This window comes from Delphinus delphis, chromosome 13 (genome assembly GCF_949987515.2).
Source record: "Delphinus delphis chromosome 13, mDelDel1.2, whole genome shotgun sequence".
Lineage (NCBI taxonomy): Eukaryota > Metazoa > Chordata > Mammalia > Artiodactyla > Delphinidae > Delphinus > Delphinus delphis.
Window position 1 is genome coordinate 11,126,970 of NC_082695.1, and position 15,722 is coordinate 11,142,691.

Below are 15,722 nucleotides of genomic sequence, written 5' to 3' on the forward strand. Positions count from 1 at the left end.
TTTCAGTTTTGGAAGATGAAAAAGTTCTGGAGATTGGTTGCACAGCAGCCTAGTATAAACACACAATAGAATATTATTCAGCCCCAAAAAGGAATGAAGTGCTGATACACGCTATAATGTAGATGCACCTTGAAAACATTGGGATAAGTGAAAGAAGCGAGACACAAAACGGCAAGTATTTTGTGACTCCACTTATGAAATATCCAGGATAGGTAAATCCATAGACACAGAAGGCAGACTGGTGGTCACCATGGCTGGGAGGAGTAGGGAAGGGGAACTTCTGCTTACTGGGCATGGTTTTTTTGTTTGTTTTTTTGGCTGCGTTGGATCTTCGTTGCTGTGCGCGGGCTTTCTCTAATTGCAGCGAGTGGGGGCTACTCTTCATTGTGGTGTGCGGGCTTCTCGTTGCAGTGGCTTCTCTTGCTGCAGAGCAAGGGCTCCAGGTGCACGGGCTTCAGTAGTTGTGGCTCGCAGGCTCTAGAGCGTAGACTCAGTTGTTGTGGCGCACAGGCTTAGTTGCTCCGTGGCATGTGGGATCTTCCTGGACCAGGGTTTGAACCCATGTCCCCTGCACTGGCAGGCGGATTCTTAACCACTGTGCCACCAGGGAAGTCCCTGGGCATGGGTCTTATTTTGAGGTGATGAAAATGTTCTGGAACTAGATAGAGGTGGTGGTAGTACAACATCGTGATGTATCAAACGCCACTGCATCATTCACTTTATTTATTTATTTATTTTTGGCTGCATTGGGTCTTCATTGCTGTGCGTGGGCTTTCTCTAGTTGCAGCCAGTGGCGGCTATTCTTTGTAGCAGTGCATGGGCTTCTCATTGCGGTGGCTTCTCTTGTTGCGGAGCACAGGCTCTAGGCGCACAGGCTTCAGTAGTTGTGGCACGTGGACTCAGTAGTTGTGGCTTGTGGACTCTAGAGCACAGGCTCAGTAGTTGTGGCACACGGGCTTAGTTGCTCCGTGGCATGTGGGATCTTCCTGAACCAGGGCTCAAATCTGTGTCCCCTGCACTGGCAGGCAGATTCTTAACCACTGCGCCACCAGGGAAGACCCTGCATCATTCACTTTAAAATGGTTTATTTTATGTTACATGAATCTCACTTCACTTAAAAAATAAGTAAATTATAGAAGTCACCTGCAAATATTTGTAGGCTCAGAGGTTGCTTGCAGTATTACTCTGCAAATAGCACATGCTTTCAGAGACTGGGAAACAGAAATGGACAGATTAACTGGTATAAACACTGGTGTTGGTTTGCCAGCATCCATCTCTCTTTCGATTAATAGCACCCGACTCTTCCTTTGGGGAACCACCCCTCTGTCACTCTCAGTTCATGTGGTTTAGGAAGGGCTGAAGGGATAGTCATGTGACCTAAGGCTGGCCAATCAAAGCATTGCATCCCTCTGGTCTAGCCATTGGTTCAGGGATGCACAGGTGAACGAAGCCAAGCCAATGAGACTCAGTTCCAGGACCTTGGGTGGAACCACTGGGAAGAGGGAATCTCTCTTCCAGCAGTGCTGCTGAGGAGAGAGAATGTCAGCCTGGAGCTGTTGGTGGTAATCTGACCACTGGGACCAAAGAGGCTGCCTGGGAAAGGAGCCAACACAGAGCAAAGTAGCTCTGAGACAGAGAGAGTCATTGTGACATGGTGACATTGACACTGTTTGACACCTGGATGGAGCCAAGCATAAAGCAAGATCTACCCCTTGGACTTTTCAGATACGTGAGCCAGCTAATTCCATTTTGGACCTGTGCCAATTTAAGTTGGATGTTCTTCACTTGCAATAAAATGAATCCTGGATCAATGCAGATGATCTGCTCATTAAAAAGGAGCTAGAGGGCTTCCCTGGTGGCGCAGTGGTTGAGAGTCCGCCTGCCGATGCAGGGGACACGGGTTCGTGCCCCGGTCCGGGAAGATCCCACATGCCGCGGAGCAGCTGAGCCCGTGAGCCATGGCCGCTCAGCCTGCGCATCCGGAGCCTGTGCTCCCTAACGGGAGAGGCCACAGCAGTGAGAGGCCCGCGTACCGCAAAAATAATAAAATAAAAAGGAGCTAGAAATAGAAACTAGGTCTCCCAAATAATGCTACAAGTCAGTGAAGCCTCATTCATTCAGACCTTAAGCTATCAAATTAATGATTATTCAAACTGGAATCTTTACCATCTTCATGAAAAATGGCTTGCGTGTGTCTTTTTTTTTTTTTTTTTTTTCTTGCGGTACGCCGGCCTCTCACCGCGGGCCTCTCACTGTTGTGGCTTCTCCCGTTGCGTAGCACAGGCTCCGAACGTGCAGGCTCAGCGGCCATGGCTCATGGGCCCAGCCCCTCCGCGGCATGTGGGATCTTCCCGGACCGGGGCACGAACCCGTGTCCCCTGCATCGGCAGGCAGACTCTCAACCACTGTGCCACCAGGGAAGCCCTATGCCTGTGTCTTAAACAAGAGAAACTATAGAATGCCTGGCCTGGCGACAGCCGCTCTGAAGCCCTCATGAGTCCACCCCCTGACCCACCTGACAGGCAATGCACAGGCCTGTCAAACCACCTGTGAACTGGCCTGGTTCAAAAGGATGACCTACACCAATCAGATTCAACCTCTTGAATCTGCACTAGTATATATGGAGAAGCAGGCAGGTGTAAGTGGTAGGAACTAATGCAGAAAGGAGAAGATGCACAGAGAGTGCAGAGGGGCCGTTAAGAGCCTTGGGCAGGCTGGAAATCGGAGGCAGCAGAGAGTGTGGGTAAAGGATTTATAGTATGGAGGAGAAATGGCCGATCGGCAGTGGGAAAACAGCAGATTCACAGAGAAAAACGAGCACCTGGAGAAACAGACAGCCTTCCATCTCCAGAACTGACCCGCTCCACAGAAGGGCTCCAGGTGGGTGCCAGACCACCAGCACTGTTTGAGCAAACACCTTGTTCGTTTTTGAAAATTTACTTTTTTGAAGTATAGTTGATTTACAACATTGTGTTAATTTCTGCTGTACAGCAAAGTGATTCAGATATATATATATTCTTTTTCATATTCTCTTCCATTATGGTTTATCATAGGATACTGAATCTAGTTCCCTGTGCTATACAGTAGGACCTTGTTGTTTATCCATTCTCTATATAACAGTTTGAATCTGCTAATCCCAAATTCCCAATCCATCCCTCCCCCACTATCCCCCTTGGCAACCACAAATCTGTTCTCTATATCTGTGAGTTTGTTTCTGTTTTGTAGATATTTGTGTCATATTTTAGATTCCATATATAATTGATATCATATGGTATTTGTCTTTCTCTTTCTGCCTTACTTCACTTAGTATGATAATCTCTAGGTCCATCCACATTGCTGCAAATGGCATTATTTCATTCTTTTTTCTGGCTGAGTACTATTCCATCGTATATACGTACCACATCTTCTTTACCCATTCATCTGTCGATGGACATTTAGGTTGTTTGCATGTCTTGGCTATTGTGAATAGTGCTGCTATGATCATTGAGGTGCATGCATCTTTTTAAATTATAGTTTTGTCCAGATATATGCCCAGGAGTAGGATTGCTGCATCATATGGCAACTCTATTTTTAGTTTTTGAGGAACCTCCATACTGTTTTCCATAGTGGCTGCACCAATTTACATTCACACCAACAGAAACTCCTTGTTCTTGAGGTGACCTCAGCACATCTCAGTGCCAAGAAACCCAAAGAACATGCCCACATTATTTTTATGTTAATCAGGACTCTTTCAGTTGCAAGTGACTAAAACCCAGTGCAAATGGAATCTTTAAAGAAGAAAAGTAATTAGTTCCAGTACTGGGATGCCAATGGGTAGTTGGCTTCAGAAGTATCCAGATCCACAGGCTTAAGTGGTGCCCTAAGTATCTGTCTCCCTCCTGTTTCTCAACTTTGTTTGCCTCTGGGCTGGTTTCAATCCCAAGTAGATTCTCCCTTTATGTTGCCCTATGGCCATTACGGTCAGCAGCTTCTAAGATGGCCCCAGCAATCCCCACCTCCTGGTATTCATGGTCTTGTGTAATCCCCTCCCCTTGAGTAAGCCACTTCTAACCAATAAAATATGGCAATGTTAATGGGATGTCACTTCCGTGATTAGATTACATAAGATTGGGACTTACAACTTGCTAGCACGTACTCTCTATTGCCTTCTTGGCTTGCCGGCTTTCGTGAAATCACCTGCCAAGTATAGAAAGACTCACATGACAAGGAACTGGGGGTGGCCCCTGGCCAACAGTCAGTGAGGATCTGAGGCCCTCGGTCCAATGTCCCACAAGGAACTGAATCCTGCCAACAACCACCAAGTGAGGTTCGAAGCAGATGGTTCCCCAGTCAAGACTCCAGATGAATGAGGTGTCCGGTTCCTGGTTAAAAACTAATGTGTGGGCTTCCTCGCTGGTCCTGTGGTTAAGCCTCCACGCTTCCACTGCAGGGGCGCGGGTTAGATCCCTGGTTGGGGAACTAGGATTCTTTATGCTGTGTGGCGCAGCCAAAAAAGAAAAAGTTAAAAAACAACAACAGCAAAAAGCAAAAAATCCTATCTGTGATTTCTCAGGCCTGACGGTAGGCAATTCAGAGGGTTTACCTGGCAGGCCTCCCAGGGGAAAGCTGCCCCCTTCCCCCCATGCCAGACCTGGTGCACAGACAGCACATTGCAGTCTCTAAGGGAGTTGCAGTCCAGGACTCAGCCCCTCTGACCAGTCATGCTCTTATGCATATTATGCTCCTTCCTTCTTGGGTCCCTTTATCTGAGGTCCTGGGCAGAGGTCCTCTCCAGGCACCTCTGCCCTGACCTCCTTATTGGGGGTGAGGGGACATGACGTTGCAGACACTTGCTCACTCTGACTTCATACCAGGTACTTTTCCACTCCAATCCCTCCTCCCTCTACATCCTCACCACCACCCTCCCCCAAGTCCCAGGGGCTATAAACTGCTAGAGCCTTTTGTCTGGGGTCCCTTCCACAGTGAGACACATATAGGGGAAAATGCAACAGGGAGAGTAGGTACTTTCTCCAGTTTCAGCCTCTTCCCTAAACCATCACAGTAAGTGATCAACGGCTTAACTCTTTCATTTTCAGCTTGTTGCTTTATTCGGCTACTTGCACACCTGACACTTCAGCGCTCTCTCCCAGCTAGACTGCGATCCTGACAAGGAGACCCCAGCATAGGCCGACACCTTGACTGCAGTCTCTTGAGAGACCCTGAGGCAGAGCCCCTGATCCACAGAAATTGTGAGATGATGTATGTATATTGTTTTAAGCTGCAGAGCTTGTGGTGATTTATTATGCAGCAATAGCTGACCAATGATAGCCACCAACGGCTTCAGGCCTGCGTTCATTCAAGTTAGCAACCCCAGCAGAAGGAGGGACTCCATTGCTCCACACCTCCAGCAGAAAATAGGGACTGCCTCTCACTAATCCAGACCAGCTGTGTGCCTAGCCCTAACCTGCTCCTGATCATTCTGACCAGCCTGGGGCCTCATCCACTCCCATAGCTCCATCCCAACCCTGTTTGCTTAGAGTTGGGGAGAGGCAGCTTTCCAAAGGAAAATAATTGCGCCGATACCAGAAAGAAGAGAAACAGAGGCAGGAAAGCAAAAGCAAGACCTATTTTCTACAAGTAGCAAGGAAGTAAAGCCCACACCTTCACAGAGATACTGTTAACCAGCTCAAGAGAGCAACTTGCAAGCACCGTGTCAGTAAGCGCCTTGCCTGACTACACAGGTAGTACAAATTACCTCCGATACCAGCCACTTTATTAGACTCCATCTCTACTTAACAAAATTTTATTAGCTTACTAGAACTTTCTGCATGCTCCAGAAATTAAGAAACTGCAGTTGACCCTTGAACAACACGGTTTTGAACTGTGCAGGTCCACTTGCACATGGATTTTTTTCAATACATATATTGGAAAATCTTTTGGAGATTTGTGACAATTTGAAAAAACTCAGATGAACCACATAGCCTAGAAACATGGAAAAAAATTAAGAAAAAGGTAAGTCATGAATGCATAAAATATATATAAATATACATATAACATACAAAATATATGTTGACTGTTTATGTTATTAGTAAGGCTTCTGGTCAACAGTAGGCTATTAAGTTTTAGAGGAGTCAACATTTATACATGGATTTTTGACTGCATGGAGGGGTTGCCCCTAACCCCCATGTTGTTCAAGAGTCAACTGTATATTTATGAAAAAACATTAACCTACCACTTATTTTGATTTCCCCAACTTGTTTGAATTAGTAAGGTTTTGCTGTAATTAACATTTGTCCAGAAGTTCAAGGCAAGTGAACAAAAGGGTGCCCGGTCATTTCCCTGTAGTTGAGTCATACTCCTAGAAGGGCAATGTCAGAAATACAGAAATATACATGTATATTAAAAAATAAATACATTATCTACATATATTACTTCTGTGAATTCCACTTTGGAAAGAGAGAGAGAAATTTAAGTTTACTTAAAAAGAAAATTAAATTTTTTTAATCTTTTGGCTGCATCGCATGACACGCGGGATCCTAGTTCCCCTGACCAAGGATCAAACCTGTGTCCCCTGCAGTGGAAGCACAGAGTCTTAACCACTGGACCGCCACAGAAATCCCAAAAAGAAATTTACTTTTAAAATTCAAATTTACTACAGTGTAAGTAGTTTGAGGGGCTACGTGTTTGGCTTTACACACTGACATTGGACTTCTACATAACATATGGTGTATTGTTCTTCTCAGTTTCCCGTGAGACACCTTGACTATGATTGTACATTTCAATTTGCTGTCATGGGAAATAAGATGTGTAGTTCACTGAAGTATCTTCCATCTCTCTAACTCAACCCCTCCTCCCACGATTAAGAGTCCAAATAACCCCCCCATATACAAAAATATATGTGTGTATATATATATATAAATATATATATATATATATATATATACACACACACTATCATCCAATACCCTTTTAGACTAAGATACAGTGGTTCCCATTCTCATATTTGTGCTGAAAAACATACCCCCAAAAAAGTTCTTTTGGGAGGATATATGTACCTGAAGGAAGGACATGCAAGAAGTCATGGAGAACAAAGAAACTGGTAAACATATGGGTAAATATAAATGTGCATTGATTGTAAAAAGCAATAACAGGATGTTCAGGAGGAGGATAGAGGTCACGGTTAACTCTCGAGCAGCAGCATCCAATAGAAATAAAAGTTGAGGGCTTCCCTGGTGGTACAGTGGTTAAGAATCCGCCTGCCAGTGCAGGGGACACAGGTTCAAGCCCTGGCCCAGGAAGATCCCACATGCTGCGGAGCAACTAAGCCCATGTGCCACAACTACTGAGCCTGCGTTCTGGAGCCCACAAGCCCCAACTACTGAGCCCGAGTGCCATGACTACTGAAGACCCCACACCTAGAGCCAGTGCTCCACAACAAGAGAATCCACCGCAATGAGAAGCCCGCGCACCACAATGAAGAGTAACCCCTGATAGCCGCAACTAGAGAAAGCCCACGCAAAGCAATGAAGACCCAACGCAGCAAAAAAAAAAAGTTTTCGATTTGATCACTAAAAAAAAAAAAGGAAATAAAAGTTGAGCCACATATGTAATTTAAAATTTTTGAAGTAGTCACATTAAAAATTTTTTCTTAAAGCAGGTGAATTTAATAAAAATTAAAAGCAGGTGAAATTAATTTGAATAATATATTTCATTTAACTCAATGTACCCCAAAATATCGCTATTTCTACCATACAAGCTGGTGTGATTGCAGGGAAAGTGAGCTTAGAAATCACTTCTCTTTTAAACCTAGAATATACAACATTAACAAAGACTGGGGGCAATGCTCAACTCACACTGTTGGAAGGACTAGAAAGTAATATAACTTTTCTCGAGGGCAATTTGGCAGGATCTATCAAAATTTCACTATGCGTGATTTTTTCTCCAATAATAATACCTCTCCTGAGAATTTTTCCTGCAGGAAATTTCACAAGGTTCACAAAGCCTGAACATTGCTATGAAGCATGGGGTGTTCATTGTTTTGTAGTTTGTGATAATGAAAAAAAGGAAACAACTTAAATGCCCATTGAGTGGAGGATTAACTGGATTATGATGAATCCACACTATGGAATCATCATAACTATGGAATACTGGGTAATCTTTAAAAAGCATTAGCTGAACTTAAATGTAGTGACAGGAAGCCAGACACAGAAGGCCATATATTATATGTTTCCACTTATACGAAATATCCACAATAGGCAATTCCATGGAGACAAAAAGTAGATCAGTGGTTGCCAGGAGCTGGGAGGTGTGAGGAAGGGAAATGGGAAGTGACTGCCAGTGGGTATGGGGTTTCTTTCTGAGGTGATGAGAATGATCTGGAATTAGTGGTGATGGCTGCACAAACTTGTGAATGTACAAACAACCACTGAACTGTACACTTTATTTAAAAGGGTAAAAAAACAAAAAAAAGCAAGTTGCTTACAAATATATAGTGTGTGATCTCATCTATGCTTTTAAAAAAATCTGTATGTTTACATGTTGTGTATAATTCATGTGTATGTAAACACACAACTGGAAGGATAAACAACAGTTAACTGGGTTTTTTTAGGGAGAAATAAAGAACTTAAGAAGATTTGTTACAGGGACTTTTGCTTCCCACAGGTGGACTGAATTATTTTAAATTATATGTTTACAAATTTTCCTTTTAAGACAATTAAAATATTTCTGCTTAATTGACAAGCAGGAAGAGTTTTAAAAAACGGGAAACTAGAGTAAGCCAAATAATTAGTATGGTCCTGTTGATTATTTTATATAAAAAATGTAGATAAAAATTATAATTTTTATAATTGTAATTGTAAAATATTATGAATTATATTATAATTTATATATTGGATTGGCCAAAAAGTTCATTCGGGTTTTTCTGTGAGATGTTATGGAAGAACCCGAACGAACTTTTTGGCCAATCCAATAATTATAATGTTATATTTTATTATTCTATTTTATTGATATTATCTTTATATAATTATAATATTATAATAAATTATAAAATAATAATATACATATTCTGCATGTCCCAAATGACATAATGATATGTATTCAGCTTTCTTCTTTGTCAGGTTCCACGCTAAGCCTCTCATAATGGCTTTCTCTCATATAATCTTCTCAGTATATCCTAAGATAAGGGCTATAGTTATCATTCCCATCATTGCCATTTACAACAGAGGAAACAGGCTCAGAGAGATCTCATAGGGAAGCTTAGTAGCAGTGGGCTATAGATATAATTTTTTTTTTTTTTTGGCTGCACGGCTTGTGGGATCTTAGTACCCTGACCAGGGATTGAACCCGTGCCCTTTGCAGTGAAAGCACGGAGTCTTAACCACTGGACCACCAGGGAATTCCTGAGATATAAATCTGAGTGTGTTTGATACCAGAACCCAGGGTCTTATCCTGCAGCTGGTTAGAAAAGATTGGAATGCAGGCTGGGAAACAGAGAGCATAAGAAAGTGAAGAAGTGGCAGTGAGTGTCTCGCAGGCTGTACGTGGGGAATGGGGGGTAATCCGTGGTAATCCAGGCTGGGTGACATCTGGGGACCCCGGGCCTGGATGGAAGGTGCCAGCCAGGCTCTCCATGCCTCATTGCCATGGCTCACAAAATTGAGGAAATCAAGGACTTTCTGCTTACAGCCAGGTGAAAGGATGCCAAGTCTGTCAAGATCAAGAAAAATAAGGATAATGTGAAGTTTAAAGTTTGATGCAGCAGATACCTTTACACCTTGGTCATCACAGAAAAAGAGAAGGCAGAGAAGCTGAAGCAGTTCCTGCCCCCAGCTTTGGCAGTGAAGAAGCTGAAATGAACCACGCATGCTGATTTGAACTGTACTGAAATTTTAAAAATTAAAACAGAGAAGAAAGAAAGTGAAAAAGTCACTAAGGAGATAAATATTGAGGACAAGAGCAGTGAAACTTACCTGTGACTTTATATAAACTTAGATGAAGATGCCCATTTAAAGATGGTCCCCAAAAGACAGGCTGTACCCTGAAGCAGGGAAGATAAACAACTCCTGGGGAGGCCAGATATCCCCTGGAAGGGGAGAAGCTGAACTGATTGTCAAGAAGATAGTTTTGGGCAAACAAGAACCATCTTCAAGATTCTAGAGTTTTGTGAGCAAGAGATGCCAAAATAAATCCTCTCGTGAGTGCTACATTCAGTGTCGCCGTTCGTTTCTGTTGGGGCCAACACTCTATTTGTTCACTTACCATTTACTGAATGTCTACCAAGCCCTGTGCTAGACTCTGAAGACAGAGACCCGGATGAAACATTGTCCATACCTTCAGAGAGATTCCAGGCTGGAGCAGGAAGACAGACATGTAAAGTGATTCTTACAATTCAGAGTGGCAAGGGTTCTGATATAAATTTCCACAGGGTGCTACAGGAATACAGGAGAAGGGTACTTGTCCCTGCTGTGTACACCAAGGAAGACTTCTTGGAAGAGGTGACCACTTGAGCCCAAAGAATTTGTGGGAATTAGCCAGGTGAAGGAGGGAGTAAAGGGCATCCCTGGTAGTGGAAAGAGCAAGAACATGGGTGGGGGACATGGGGGTGTAGAAACACCATGGCTTGATTGAAGCAGTCATTGTCAGACATTGCTGGAGCTACAGGGATGAGTGTGGGCTCCATGAAGGCAAAGCCCTCTCTTTGTTCTGTTCCCCATTGTTACTGCAGTATCCAGTATGGTGCCTGGCACACAGTAAAGGTCAGAACTCCAGTAAGGAGTGTGGGAACAGAGGGGAGGAGATGGACTCCAGGGCTGGAGTGTGTGAGTGACTGAAGAGTGTATATGTCTGAAAGGACTTTGGCAATGAACAAATGCGCTGAAAAGTGAAATTTCACATTCCTTGGGGTTTTGCCTTTTGGGAGTTTCCTATTTGTAAAAATACAGATTCATTGCTATTTGACATTGGAATTGTACAACAAAGAATGTTGCTCACCACCCGTTTCTACAAGGATTAAGTCATTAGCCACTGCAGTGATTGACCGACAGTGCACCCTGACAGGAATTCAGGATGAAAACCAGGATGGGGCACTCTGTACTTTAGAAAACAGGCCCCTTACATAGTTAGGGTGTATATTCAGGAGGAATTTTAATGAACCCAGATTCTTGCATCTTCCCACACATAGTAAAGCACTAAAATCATGAACTGAGATACCTGTTACTTGTGACTAGCAGTAACCGTTTACCGAGATGTATGCTTGACTGCACGTATTCCCTCACCAAAATCATATGTATACTGGCCTCTCCCTCTATGTCTTTGAAGCAGTTCCTCAGAGTTACTTAGAGACTCTTTCCCAGGCTATTGTCCTCAATAAGGTCCCTGAATAAAACTGAAACACACAATTCATGTTGTGCGTTTTCTTATTTCCATCGACAGAATGGTCAGAAATACATGCTGAGAAGAAAAAGGAGGTCTAGGGTAGTTAAACCTAAAAGTAACTTACTTATCCAGGAATCTAACCTTCCATCTCCTTTCTATTTCCACAAATGCCCTATATCTTCTGAAGGCGCCCACCTGGAACCCCTGCCTCTCCAGAACCCAGCCGAGAATCAAGACTGCCAAGCCACAAAAACAAAGGTCATAGAGTCCACAGCGGAGCAGGTAATTTTCTCATTTAGTGTCTCTGTATTCTTATTTTACCCAGAGTTCTAATAAGTTTAGTCGTCTGGGTTCCAAGGTAGAGAATGTATAAAGCAACAAATTAAACAGCAAATTGACAGGAGCAAGAAGCACAGTTACGTTCGTAGTTACCGATTGCTGGACATCTACTGCCTGCAGGGCACTTTACTGGCGCATGCCTCATCAAGTCCACTCAATAACCCCCAGAAACGAAGGCTCCAAGAGGGGTAAATAACTTACCTAAGGACACATGGAAACGTAAGCAAACCTGGCGGATAGGAGGAACCAAACCCGTGCTCAGTGCCTAACCTGCAGGAGGAATTAAAGAAACAGCAGTCTGGGGCCATTTTGTGTGTGAGATAAGCCCTTCTGGTTCCCACAGATAGCAACGTTCAGACACAAAGGGTCATTCCTGGAATCGTCATGAGAAAAGATTGCATTTTGTCCACTGCGCTCTGTTCAGAGTAAGGGAACTATGTGCTACATTTCAGAAATATCAGATAAGTGGGTGAGTTCTGGCTTTGTCCATGAGCTGTGACCTTGAGCACACTGCCGCTTTTCCTCCTCTGATGGTGAGGGTTATTGTTTGAACCAACAATCTCTGAAATTCTTTGAGTTCCAGGCAGCTTGGACCAACTCCTATCTCTTGGAAGACCTTGGCTGTGGAACCCAGGGTCCATTCAGGACTGAGAGCGCCACCTGGTGATTCAACCTTGTAAGTGAGATTTTTCACTTCCTCCTGTGCCCAGCCAACCCAGTCGACAATTCCAGTTTAGACCTGCAGGATGGTTTTTTCCCCCTAACTCCTTGAAATTGCTTTTAAAATGTTGTGAATATGTGTATTTTCCTGGTTAGAGGGTACATAGATTTTCATCACAAGTTTCTTAATCCTCCCTTTCCCCAGTCCAAGTTTTTACTTCTGTCAGTAAATGTGAGGCCCAGAGCAGAAGTGATTCATTCTATAAACATGGGCTGGAGGCTGTGACTTTGTTTGGAAAGTTATTTTACCTCTCTGAGCCTCAACTTCCTCATTTGTAAAATGTCGATAAGATTTGTACCTCCTTCTGAAGTCTGCTCAAAGAATAGGAGGAGAACTTCCATAGAAAGTGTGCCTGGCAAGAGCATTATTATATATTATGAGGAAATTTTCTCAAAATCTTGCAAGAAGTCAGCCATTGGCTGGAAAAGCCAGGATGCAAGTAGGTACTGTGTCTCTGCCAGTTTAGCAGAGACAGGGAATTCTAGACAGGGAATGAAAAAAATCTTAGAGTGGAATTAAGTTTAATGCACTTGTCTTTGAGAAATGGGGTGGAACTTTTGCAAGGTGGGAGAAAGAATTGAAGCGAACAAAGATCAGATTCTGGGACCCTAAGAGGTTGGGAATTCCTGGCTACACAGCCGAAGGAGTTTGACTGAAATCTTTGGAAAAAGAAAAAATAATGGCATAAAACGCTACCTGACCACGTTCCAGGCCAGTGCCTTGGCATACTGAGAGCCCAATCAAAGTAAAGAGAGGCAGGCTTTTGTAAAATGCCAGCATCTGCTCATAGTAGAGCATCAAAGGAAGCAAGGACAATCTTTTCTCCAGAAGACGTGAGTGGAATGATGGTTAAGGCAGAGAGGAAACTAGAAAAGAAGTGCCCCAAGTTCTCTGAGTCCCTTAGTTGCTTAAATACCTATTGAATGTCCATCAAGTGATGAATGGATAAACACTATGTGTTTATCTCCATACACTGGAATATAATTCTGCCATAGAAAGAAAGGAAATACTGATACCTGTTACAACACGGATGAACACATTATGCTAATGGAAAACTTTATGCTAAGTGAAAGCAGCCGGCCACAACACACAGTGTTTGGTTTCATTTATATGAAATGTCCAGAATAGGCAAATCCGTAGAGACAGAAAGCAGATTAGTGTTTGCCAGGGGTTGGGTGTGGCGGGTGGAAGGAATTGAGAGTAATAGCTAAAGGGTAAGGGATTTCTTTTGGGGGTAAAACAAGTCTAAAATTGATTGTGGTGATGGCTGACAACCCTGTGACTATACTAAACACCATTGAGTTGTAGACTTTAAATGGGAGAATGAAAGTGTGTTATGTGAAACATACTTCAACAGTGATGTTGAAAAAAACTCTCATTGAACATCACACATCTGGGTAATCACAATAGATGGATCCTCTATCATTACATAAACTTTGAAAACAAGTGTTAACGGGTATGTAATATTCCAACGGGTGCATATTAGGTAACCAGCAAAGACTGTAGTCTCCAGAAGTTGGTGAGACTGGTTGTCCCTGGGGAAGAGGACTGAGGCCTGGGGGAGGTGGACAGATGGCTCACTTTCAAGATATAATTGCATTACAAAAGTGCTTGGAATTTGTTTGTTTGATTTAACTTTTTATTCACAAACACCAATGAAGTATCTATGTTCTCTGTCCCATCTATATATCATTTTTCCCCTCATTGTTTTGTCACTTTCCCATTTTTTTCTACTTTAAAAAAATTTGTGGTAAAATACACATAACATAAAATTTACGTCTTGGGAGTCCCGTGGTGGCCTAGTGGTTAGGATTCCGTGTTTTCACTGCCATGGCCCAGGTTCAATCCCTGGTCGGGGAACTGCAAGCCGTGTGGGCGTGGCCAAAATAAAAATAAAATTTACCGCCTTGACCTTTTTTTTTTTTTAAACTTTTTAAGTGTATGGTTCAGTGACATTAGGTACATTCACATTGTTGTGGCACCATCACCACCATCCATCTCCAGAACTTCTCCTCTTGCAAAATGGAAATGACAGATAAATGAAACATCTCCCCATTTCTCTACCCACTCCTCACCCGCTCTACTTTCTGTCTCCAGGAACTGGATTGCACCAGGTACCTCTCAAATAAGCGGTGTCATACAGTATTTGTTCTTTTGCGACTACCTTACTTCACTTAGCACAATGTCTGCAAGGTTCATCTGGACTTTTTTTTAAACCATTAGCATTTTATTAGTTTTCCGGTTAAAAAAACTAGTTAGTTGTCAAAAACACACAATGTCTATTTTTAATATAAAGTTAGGGGAAAAAAGTAGGAATGAAAACTGTAAAATGTCATCACAACTTCATAAAAAAAAAAGAAAATCACACATTGGAACGCAGCAGAAAAGTTCCTGGTGATGATAGTGATTACTTCTGGATGACTTATGGTTACATTTTCTTTTCTCTCTTTGTTTTTTCATTATTCTAGACTAAGCATAACATGCTCATGTTTATAATCAGGAACACAGCAAATGCTATCTAAAAAATAGACAACTTCAGGAAAATGCTTCATCCCAGCTTTCTCAGGATACTCTGAGATTATTAAATTCTTCTGTCCCCATGAATTCAATACCTTTGTGACTGCCAATCCACATGTCCCGATTTGGAGTTAGGAAGGTAACATTTATGTTGGCCGACAAATGCACTCAATAAGTGAGAGTGAGAGCAGGAGTTGTTTTGTTTTTTCCTTTGGCCACGCAGCTTGCAGGATCTTAGTCCCCTGACCAAGGATTGAACCTGGGCCCCTGGCAGTGAGAGTGCAGAGTCCTAACCACTGGACTGCCAGGGAATTCCTGAGACAGGAGTTTGATGGGAGAATGTATTCACCTGAGTCATGTGGTACAACTGGCTCCCAGCAGGTCTCCTCCTGGATAATCCTGTTGTTTCCCACCTTGGAGTCGTCTTATGGGGGGAAAGTGGTCTGTTCCAGAGGTACTGGCTCTGGAGAGCTGCCTATAGTTCAGTAACTTCACAGTGATAACTTGTAATTGGTTGTCGTGGACGTATTTACACCATGGAAATTAATGGACACTACAATCATCCTCACTGCCACCAGCCGAGCATCTGTGGTTCCGCATTCACCAGCACAGGCTGGGCTCCTTTCATCCTTTAGGATGAGTGAGCCATGCATTTCTTTTCAGCTGCTGGTTGCCCATTTCTCAGGGCACTGGATGATCACTTTCCTCATGCCTCAGTAAGCAGCATTTTATCTTCTGAGGGTGGATCTGCTTCCAAGTCCCGTGGTTCTTTGTCACTTGGAGACACTGAACT

The 15,722-nt window shown here is 43.1% G+C and overlaps 1 pseudogene; it reads left to right on the forward strand.

Moving 5' to 3' along the window:
• The first annotated feature begins 9,518 nt into the window (after positions 1 to 9,518).
• On the forward strand, positions 9,519 to 9,833 carry LOC132436474 (large ribosomal subunit protein eL38 pseudogene; annotated as a pseudogene).
• Positions 9,834 to 15,722: the final 5,889 nt, after the last annotated feature.